General features: G+C 41.8%; 1 long non-coding RNA gene across 6 annotated transcripts in view; it reads left to right on the plus strand.

Moving 5' to 3' along the window:
* Window positions 1-9808, plus strand: part of LOC147357343 (uncharacterized) — a 49998-nt gene extending 40190 nt beyond the window's left edge. For 4 of the 6 annotated variants that reach the window (XR_015141780.1, XR_015141784.1, XR_015141779.1 and 1 more), the window contains exons 3-5: window positions 3490-3531; window positions 8246-8346; window positions 9555-9808. This is a non-coding gene — a long non-coding RNA (uncharacterized LOC147357343). The remainder of the gene's footprint in view (window positions 1-3489; window positions 3532-8245; window positions 8347-9554) is intronic. The other 2 variants (XR_015141782.1, XR_015141783.1) reach the window with 2 other exon arrangements.
* The last annotated feature ends 914 nt before the right edge of the window (window positions 9809-10722 follow it).

Below are 10722 nucleotides of genomic sequence, written 5' to 3' on the forward strand. Positions count from 1 at the left end.
GGGCAAAGGCTAACAGAGTTTTGTAATGAGAATGCACTGGTCATAGCAAACACCCTCTTCCAACAACACAAGAGAAGACTCTATTTGTGGACATCACCAGATAGTCAATATTGAAATCAGATTGATTATATTCTTTGCAGCCAAAGATGGAGAAGCTCTATAAAATCAGCAAAAATAAGACTGGGAGCTGACTATGGCTCAGATCATGAACTCCTTATTGGCAAATTCAGTCTTAAATTGAAAAAAGTAGGGAAAACCACTAGATCATTCAGATAAAACCTAAATCAAATTCCTTATGATTATACAGTGGAAGTGAGAAATAGACTCAAGGGATTAGATCTGATAGATAGAGTGCCTGACGAACTATGGACATTGTACAGGAGACAGTGATCAAGACCATTTCCAAGAAAAAGAAATGCAAAAAGGCAAAATGGTTGTCTGAGGAGGCCTTACAAATAGCTGAAAAAAAGGGGAGTTAAAGGCAAAGGAGAAAAGGAAAGATATAAGAATCTGAATGCAGAGTTCCAAAGAATAGCAAGGAGAGATAAGAAAGCCTTCCTCAGTGATCAATGCAAAGAAATAGAGGAAAATAATAGAATGGGAGAGATCTCGTCAAGAAAATTAGAGATACCAAGGGACCATTTCATGCAAGGATGGGCACAATAAAGGACATAAATGGTATGGACCTGACAGAAGCAGAAAATATTAAGAAAAGGTGTCAAGAATACACAGAAGAACTGTACAAAAAAGATCTTCATGACCCAGATAACCACAATGGTGTGATCACTCACCTAGAGCCAGACATTCTGGAAGGTGAAGTCAAGTAGACCTTAGGAAGCATCACTACGAGCAAAGCTGGTGGAGGTGATGAAATTCCAGTTGAGCTATTTCAAATCCTGGAAGATGAACCTGTGGAAGTGTTGCACTCAATATGCCAGCAAATTTGGAAAACTTAGCAGTGGCCACAGGACTGGAAAAGGTCAGTTTTCATTCCAATCCCAAAGAAAGTCAATGCCAAAGAATGCTCAAACTACCACACAGTTGCACTCATCTCACATGCTAGCAAAGTAATGCTCAAAATTCTCCAAGCCAGGCTTCAACAGTACATGAACCAGGAACTTCCAGATATTCAAGCTGGATTTAGAAAAGACAGAGGAACCAGAGATAATTGCCAACATCTGTTGGATCATCAAAAAAGCAAGAGAGTTCCAGAAAAAACATCTCCTTCTGCTTTATTGACTATGCCAAAGCCTTTGACTGTGGAACACAACAAACTGTGGAGAATTCTTCAAGATATGGGAATACCAGACCACATTGTCTGCCTTCTGAGAAATCTGTATGCAGGTCAAGAAGCAACAGTTAGAACTGGACATGGGAAAACAGACTGGTTCAAAATCGGGAAAGGAGAATGTCAAGGCTGTATATTGTCACCCTGCTCATTTAACTTCTATGCAGAATACTTCATGTGAAATGCTGGGCTGAATGAAGCATAAGCTGGAATCAATATTTCTGGGAGAAATATCCACAACCTCAGATACTCAGATGACACCACCATTATGGCAGAAAGCGAAGACAAACTAAAGAGTCTCTTGATGAAGGTGAAAGAGGAGAGTGAAAAAGCTGGATTAAAACTCAACATTCAAAAAAATAAGATCATGGCATCCGGTCCCATCACTTCATGGCAAACAGGTGGGAAAACAATGGAAACAGTGACAGACTTAATTTTCTTGGGCTCCGAAATGGCTGCATATGGTGACTGCAGCCATGAAATTAAAAGACTCTTGCTCCTTGGAATAAAATTTATGACCAACCTAGACAGCATATTAAAAAGCAGAGACATTAGTTTGCTGACAAAGGTCCATCTAGTCAAAGTTATGGTTTTTCCAGTAGTCATGTATGGATATGAGAGTTGGACTATAAAGAAAGCTGACCTCCAAAGAACTGGTGCTTTTGAACTGTGGTGTTGGAAAAGACTCTTGAGGGTCCCTTGAACTGCAAGGAGACCCAACCAGTCCATCCCAAAGGAAATAAGTCCTGAATATTCATTGGAAGGACTGATGCTGAAGCTGAAACTCCAATACTTTGGCCACCTGATGCGAAGAACTGACTCATTTGAAAAGACCCTGGTGCTGGGAAAGATTGCAGGTGGGAGGAGAAGGGGACAACCGAGAACGAGATGGTTGGATAGCATCACCGGCTCAATGGACATGAGTTTGAGTAAGCTCTGGGAGTTGGTGATGGACAGGGAAGCCTGGCGTGCTGCAGTCAGTGGGGTTGCAAAGAGTCAGACAAAATTGAGTGACTGAACTCTCTCAGCTCCACGAGTTTACTAGCAGTTATTAAACTTGTGACTCAATAAACACTTTCTTAGGAATCTACATGCTACAAAGCCCAGGTTACAAAAGAAAGTAATTTAGTTTTCCTCTTGAATTTGTTGGAACCCTGTTCAGTGTCTTGTGGCAGAAAAACCAAACTTGTGTTAACCCAGAATGTTTCATTACCTCATGTAACCACACTAGATGTTTTTTACTCTAGAGGTCAGCATCCAGGGTTGACATGAATTTGTCAGGAATGTGGCATCCTCCAGCTTTCTTCTCTGCTGTCTCTCAGGAGCACTGAGTGTTATCTATGATGGCTACCAAAGTCCCAGTTATTTGCCCACATCAGCCATCAGAAAGGAGAAAAGAAAGAAGAATCACATTTTATCCCTGTTAGGATATTTTCTAGAGTTGTGCACGCCATTTCCATTTCCATCCCATTGGCAGGAACTTGGTCATATGGTTGCATATTGCTGCAAAAGTGACTAGGAAATAGAATCTTCATTAGGAAACCCCTGCCTAGCTAAAATCAGTGGATTCTTCATTAGTTATTAATGACATCATACACGTTGGGTGTGACCTTAGGAATGATATCATATACTTTGAGTGTGACCAGCTACATTTACAGATCTCACAGTCATGCATCTCTTATTTTAATACAACAATGATATTCATATGATAGAAAATTTTCACATGCATTAGCGGGGAAATGTTTTCTATGAGGAAATGTTTTCTCAGGTGTGTACAATTACTTTTCTTCTCTGATTGCTGCATCACTGGTAGCTAAAACACCTTCAAAATACTTTTCTTCCATATTTGTTATGAGGTGTAATTTAATGATTCTCTTTTTCCAACTATATTTAGCTTTCTGATACCAGTTTGGTCTGAAATATCAAAATTATCCCTTATAGAAATGCACATGATGCAGTCAGCTTCAATTATTTGCATGACATTATGATTTGTCATTGAGCCAGAAAAATGATAATTATGATGTTGCATGGTTGAGAACTAGAGAAAGTAGTGTAAATTCTTCAGTTTATGGAAGGGGCATCTTATTCTATCTCTGTAGGCTTATATGAAACCTGTTCATCTGTATCACAGAGAGTAGATAAATAATTTTGTCCAGATTAACTGGTATGCTTCCCCTTGCTTTTCTTTCTTTTTTTTTTAGGTTTGGTGTGGGACCTGGGATCCTGAATTTCTAAACTCACAGGTGGGTGTCAGGGGCACTGATGCACCTCATGTTGAGCAGAAAAATATCAGAGGTACTATTTCTGAGCTTGTTTTTTTCCTTACTTTTTTTTTTACCACTTTATTTACCTTTTATTACTGAATTTTGTTGTTTTCTTTTCAACACCAACAAGAATCAGCTGGGTGAGATGAACAGGGAGAGTAACATGGAAACTTACAATATTATATGTAAAATAGACAGCCAGTGGGAATTTGCTGTATGACTCAGGGAACTCAAACAGGGGCTCTGTGACAATCTATGTTTAGATTTTTCAATTTAATTTTTAATTTTATATTGGCATATGGATGATTTAAAACATTATATTCATTTCGAGCGTATGGCAAAGTGATTCAGTTATACATGTACACGTACCCATTCTTTTTTAGTTCCTTTGCTTTTCAATGTAAACTTTGGGTCCTCATGTTCTACAGCCTTTAGGAGCCCCTTACTCTAAATAATAATAATAATTAGAGAGGAAGAAGAGGCAGAGAGGGAGGGGAAGGGGCAGAAAGAGGGGGATGAATAATGTAAGAGTTCTTTCCATGTGCACAGAAAATGCAGTATTTTATTTTAAATTTTTGTAACTTTAAACTTTTTATTTTGTATTGGGGTATAGCCAATTAGCAATATTGTGGGAGTTTCAGGTGAACAGTGAAGGGACTCAGCCATACATATGCATGTATTCATTCTCCCCCAAACCCCACTCCCATCCAGGCTGGCACATAACATTGAACAGGGTTGCATGTGCTATACAATAGGTCTTTGTCAGTTACCCATTGAAAATGCAGTATTTTGTTGTAACCCCTCCCCATGTGTTACTGAGAATCCCCAAGGAATGCTCACATGCCCCACAAATCTATCCTGTTTGTGACTTGTCCCCTTAGCTGCTCATTCTGTTCCAGATGACTCCTCTGTGCTCTGGGCATCCCTTGCTAGCTCATAACCAACCTCTCAAAGCAGCTACTGCTTTCGTTGCACTGATTGGAGAAGGAAATGACTACCCAGTCCAGCATTCTTGCCTGGAGAATCCCATGGACAGAGGAACCTGGCAGGCTACAGTCCCTGGGGTCCCAAGAGTTGGACACAACTGAGTGACTTAGCACACAAGCCCATTCCTTAATTCCCAAAAGCACTGGTGGGGCTGAGCTGTAATGGTTAACAAAAGTGACTCTTGGCTTGGGAAAGCAAAGGAAAGGCAAAAAGGGTGAGCTTAAGCTTTTTCACCAGCTGCTGATAACTCCTGGAGCCTCCTGCTCATTGCCAATCCAGAGGGGAAATCCCGTCTTGAGTCACTTTCTCAACAGAACTTCAGGAGTTCTTTCTTTCCCACAACAGTGCCTTTGCCCACGTTCCTCCCCGCCTCCCTCCTCCCATAGCAAACCATGAGGTCCAGCGCTGGTTAAGGCAACTGAGAACATGGAGTCTATTTATTTTCTCTTTTTGTAAGATTATCAACTACATTTTACATTTGTAGACTTTTGCCTTTCATTTAAAAATAAGGAAATTTAAATCAAGGAATGGCTTCACTGAGATGCCACACTTCTGTTTACAATCCAGTGCCAGCAAAGTGAGTGTTAAGGCTGGTTTTGTCTCGATGCAGTGAACAGAGAACACCTCCACTTCCTGCTAAACTATATGCCAGGTGTCATGGCTTCGATGGAGCCCCTGGGTGTTTCAGTGAGAACGGGGCACAGTGCAGGATGGGGCACAGAGCTGGTGGCTGTTGGTGTCTCCTCTCTGCCCACTCCCTGTAGATAAGGCTCTGCTGTGTCCTCTCCCACGGTGCCAGGGCAGCTGCTGCTCACCACTGCTGGTCCAACCCCTGAAACGCAACTCCACCACCTTCATGTTGACTTACATTTGTCATTCTCTTCCTTTGTTCCCACTTTCCATCTTTCCAGCCTCTTAAATTTCCTATCCTTTTACTCATGTATCTTACATTTTGCCATCTAATGAGAATTTTTTCCTTCCATCTCACAGCCAGGTGGCGCTAGTGGTAAAGAACCCGCTTGCCAATGCAGGAGACACAAGAAACTCAGGTTCCATCCCTAGGTTGGGAAGATCCCCTGGAGGAAGAAATGGCAACCCCTGGAGGATTCTTGCCTGGAAAATTTCAGAGACAGGGGAATCTGGAAGGCTTACAGTCGATGGGGGTCACAAAGAGTGGGACATGACTGAGCAACTTAGCACACATGCATAGCACAGAAAGTCAGCATCCTGTGTCTCCCTCATTGGGTGCTGGGTGTTCTCAGAAACTGCTTCTCTATTGCTGAGAGCTGTTCACCTTTTGTTCAAGTTTCTCAGGCATTTTTGCACCTGTTCCACAAGTCTAATGGCTCCCAAGGACTTCAGGTATGACAGCCAGCGTGTCCTGTTCATGGATTATTGAAATGTTCCTCAGAATTCCCCATGCACTGCATACTAGAATGTACAGACCTAAAACAGAGACTGTATTTTCCAGGAAGGCCCATTTCAGCCTTGGTATGTTTTCCGGTTCTTGATGCTCTAGAAAGATACAGTTCTATTCTACCCATTATAGGTTTGAAGGGATTGTGAGTTGCTTAAAAGATGATTTGGGTTTCAAAATTAGCTGTAAAGGAGAAATTGCTCCAGGATGATATAATATGGATATGGGGCTCCCCAGGTGGCTCTGTGGTAAAGAATCTGCCTACCAATGCAGGAGATGCAGGAGACATGGGTTGATCCCTGGGTCAGGAAGATGCCCTGGAGAAGGAAATGGCAATCCACTCCAGTATTCTTGCCTAGGAAATCCTGTGGACAGAGGAGCCTTGAGGGCTATAGTCCCTGGGATCGCAAAGAGTTGGACATGACTGAGCAACTGGGCACACACACAATATGGATATATGAGAAAACAAAAAGGGGGGGAGAATAGGATTCTATTAGTTGGGCACTTTTTGATTGTAAGTAACAAAAACCCTACTAAAATTAACTTAAAGAAACAGGGAATTCATTGGTCTATGCGATTAGAAAGAATGGGGTGGAATTGGCCTTCAGGGCAGCTGGTATCAGGGCTCGCTCTACTTCTCTGCATCTGTGCTCCCTTTTGCCTGGTGATGCTCTTCTCTTCTGTTTCAGAGAGATTTTTTCCCCATACAGCATGGCTAAGGGGGCACACTTGATTTATTCATCACTCCAGGTTCTTGGCTTGAAGAAATTCTTCCTAGCTCAGTGACCGTAGAGGATCAGGTGGACCTTTCTCCCCCTGCTTCAGTGCATATAAACCACAGGGAAAGATTTTGTGCAGCTCAGTCACAGTCTTGGGCCTGCCACATTGCTGTAACTGGCTCTACCTGCCCTGTTCCTAGTCCCTTGCCCAGGCCTGCGACAAGTGGTGTGTGTGTGTGTGTGTGGTGCATCAGGGTGGTGGGGGCTGTAATTGGCAACCCCCTCCCAGTATCATGTTAATTTTTGAGGGCAGTAGCAACAGTTACTCCCAAAGAAGCAGTTACCTGAAAAAGGAATAACTATCAGACAAAACAATTGACATTTACTACAGGGATGAAGAAAGTAATTAAGATTTTCCAACTTTGGAGAGAAAGTAAACAGAAAGTAGAATACTAATAGAAAAAATATGGAGGAAAAAGGACAAATTTGTAGAGAGAATATGAAATAAAAACTATTATGACAATGATAAAATATTTGACAGTAAATATTTGAAGTTTTTAGGCATTGTAGGATAGTTAACAGTAGGATGTATGATTTTGCTGTGCAGTTGCTCAGTTGTGTTGACTCTTTGTGACCCCATGGACTGCAGCACACCAGGCTTCCTTGTCCTTCACCATCTCCTGGAGCTTGCTCAAACTCATGTCCATGGAGTCAGTAATGCCATCCAACCATCTCATCTCTGTCTTCCCCTTCTCCTCCTGCCTTCCCAGCATCAGGGTCTTTCCCAGTGAGTCAGCTCTTCCAGCAGGTGGCCAAAGTATTGGAGCTTCAGCTTCAGCATCAGTCCTTCCAATGAATATTCAGGGCTGATTTCCTATAGGATTGACTGGTTGGATCTTGCTGTCCAAGGGACTCTCAAGAGTCTTCTCCAGTACCACAGTTCAAAGGCATCAATTCTTTGGCTCTCAGCCTTTTTTATTGTCCAGCTCTCACATCTTTATTGCAAAATTCAGACTCAAGTTAAAGAATGTGGGAAAAACCACTAAGCCATTCAGGTATGACCTAAATCAAATCCCTTATGATTATACAGTGGATGTGACAAATAGATTCATGGGATTAGATCTGATAGAGTGCATGAAGAACTATGGATGGAGGTTTGTAACACTGTACAGGAGGTGGTGATCAAAATCACCCCCAACAAAAAAGAAATACAAAAAGATTGTCTGAGGAAGCCTTACAAATAGCTGAGAAAAGAAGAGACACAAAGGCAAAGGAGAAAAGGAAAGACATACCCATCTGAATGCAGAGTTCCAGAGAATAGCAAGGAGAGATAAGAAAGCCTTCCTAAGAGAACAATGCAAAGAAATAGAGGAAAACATGGAATGGGAAAAACTAGAGATCTCTTCAAGAAAATTAGAGATACCAAGGGAACATGTCATGCAAGGATGTATGATTAAAAGTAAGATAAACTAAAGTTTGGAAATGATTTGAGGACTAGAATAATGTCTATTGGTAGAAAGATCAGTGGACTCAGTTACTTGGCTTACGTTTCATATACTTGTTGGTTTAGAAAGGCACTGGGTGAATTCCCTGGAAGACTTGGACTTCAAAGTGGATTTGTAGTGAGGAAGAAAGAAGGAACAGAGGGGGGAAATTTCTCTGGAGTGAGAGGTGAGTGTGTTTCAAAGCTTGAAAGAGCAGGAAAGTGTAATAGTGACCTTAGCCAGAATTCCCATCTGTGAACCAACACGGCCAAGCACAGGCAGCCTGAGCACCAGAGGAAATTTCCAGCGAGAACACGAAACAGTCTCATCTGGATGGAGGCTTGTGCCAATGTCAGGAGGGACAGAAACAGTACAATACTGGGAAGTGTGGCCTGTGTTTGGCCCTGTAAGGTCCACGAGTTCATGAATTATTCTTTCCTTAGGAAATAAACAGTTGGAAATCAAATGAGGTAAAAGGAAAATTACTCGGTAAGAGCAAAGCGTCACCTCCTTAGGGTTCCTGATTAAGTAAATCCACACACGTAATCTCAGGAGAAACACTGTTACAAATACCTAGTTCTTCCAATCCTTTTATCAGCTGTATGATGCTGATCAGAAACCTCGTATAGTAAAAACACCCTGTGTCTAGGTTGATGATTTGGTGTACTACCAGGAGAAGAGTAGGTTTCGATCCCTAGCTTTACCACTTGGGTATGACAGTCACTCAACTGTCTGAGTTTTGATTTGCCCACTTGGAAATGGGGAATCTGGAACTAAGAACCTTGACCTTTTATTTCTAATTTAGTACAGCACTTTCCCCTAAAAATCAACATTTTCCCCCTCAAAGCGTGTAGTTGTGCAAACTGAATGAAAAGAGAATACATAAAAGCACTGTACAAAGTGGATGTACAGAGAGGATGATGAATGTTGATTGAGCACAGACTATGATCTGGGAATTTGGGATACACAGATGACTGAGGCATAGACTTGCCCTTGAAGGGTGAGGTAGAGAGAATAAAAGCCGACCCCAAATTCCACATCCTGATCTTCCCAGTCTGTGAATATGCTACCTTCCTTGGGAAAAGAGATTTTGCAGATGTGGTTAAGTTAAAGATCTTAGAAAGGTTACCCAAATTATCTGGCAGGTCTAGTGTAATTGCAAGGGTCTTTATAATGGGTCTTCCCTTATAATGGTGGCTTAGATGGTAAATGATCTGCCTGCAATGCAGGAGACCCTTGAGTTTGATCCCTGGGTTGGGAAGATCCCCTGGAGAAGGAATGGCTACCCACTTCAGTATTCTTGCCTGGAGAATTCCATGGGAAGTCCACGGGGCTGCAAAGGGTCAGACACCACTGAGTGACTAACACTTTCAATTTTTTTTTAATAATGGAAAGATGCAGCAGTAAAATCAGAATCTGAGGAGAGGAGATGTGATAATGGAAGCAGAGATCCAGGTGATGTGAAGACCAAGTGTCAAAGTCGAAGTCAAGGAGTGCGGACAGCCTCTAGAAGCTGAAAAGCAATGATATGGATTCTCCCCTAGATCCTCCAGAAGAACCGTTTTGCCAACAACTTGATTTTAGCCCTTAAGACCTATTTGGGCTTCTGATGCTCAGAACTGTAAGATAATAAAGTTTTGTTTTAAGCCACTAATTTTGTGATCACTTATAATAGCAGCAAGAGCCTTACAGTGTATGTGATGAGAAGATCCATAAACAAAGACTTTCAATCTAGAAAGATTGTTGCTGTGATAGGGGTGTGCACAGTGTCCTGTGTGACACGCAATGCCCTCTCACCTAGTTTGAGCATGTGTGGAGGGTTGCTCAAAGAGGGATTTCTCATGTAGATGAGCTTGGTCTTAAAGATGGCATATCCCTTGCCTATACTGTCAGTGTCTCAATTTTTTTTTTTTCCTATCAAACACTATCCTAAATATTTAACTTCCTAAAAACTTTCATTGTTTATTTTGGCTTTCTCTTGAAAGTCAAAGTATTGCTTCTTTTCATCTAATGATTAAGTTACTCGACAGTTGTCTGCTGAGCTGTCTCTGCTCTCCATTTCTGCTTCATTCGTCTATGCTATCAGAATTCTTTGAGCTTCTGCCCCCATAATTCTTTGAACTGTTCTCTTTGAGGTCACTGGTGCGCCCTAGCTATCAAAGCATTAAAAAGAAAAAAAAAAAAAGGTATTTCTTGGCTCTACTGAGCACTTCCTCAATTTGACATACTCTTTTTTTCTGTTTCCTTCTGTTAGCCCCCTCTCTCCTTTTTCTCCTTGTACTTCATGATGTATTTAGGGAGAATCACAAATGGGCTGGGGTTGCTAAAACACTCTTTATGGGGGAGAAGCAGTGGGTAAGAGGCTGAGTGGGTGGTAGTAAGGTTTTCCAGGCCATGATAAGGTACTTGGGCTTTATTTTTGTAAGCAACAGGGGCCACTGGAAGTTTTGGGTAAGAGATAGATGTAGGTATCCCTTGGACTTTTCTCAGTATGCCAGGGCTTCTCAGGCTGTTTTGCTCAGGTGGTAAAGAACCCGCCTGCCAATACATGCTAGATGTGAGA

The sequence above is a fragment of the Bos grunniens genome, chromosome 15, assembly GCF_055505025.1.
Source record: "Bos grunniens cultivar Pamir isolate PY7600 chromosome 15, Bosgru_T2T1.0, whole genome shotgun sequence".
NCBI lineage: Eukaryota > Metazoa > Chordata > Mammalia > Artiodactyla > Bovidae > Bos > Bos grunniens.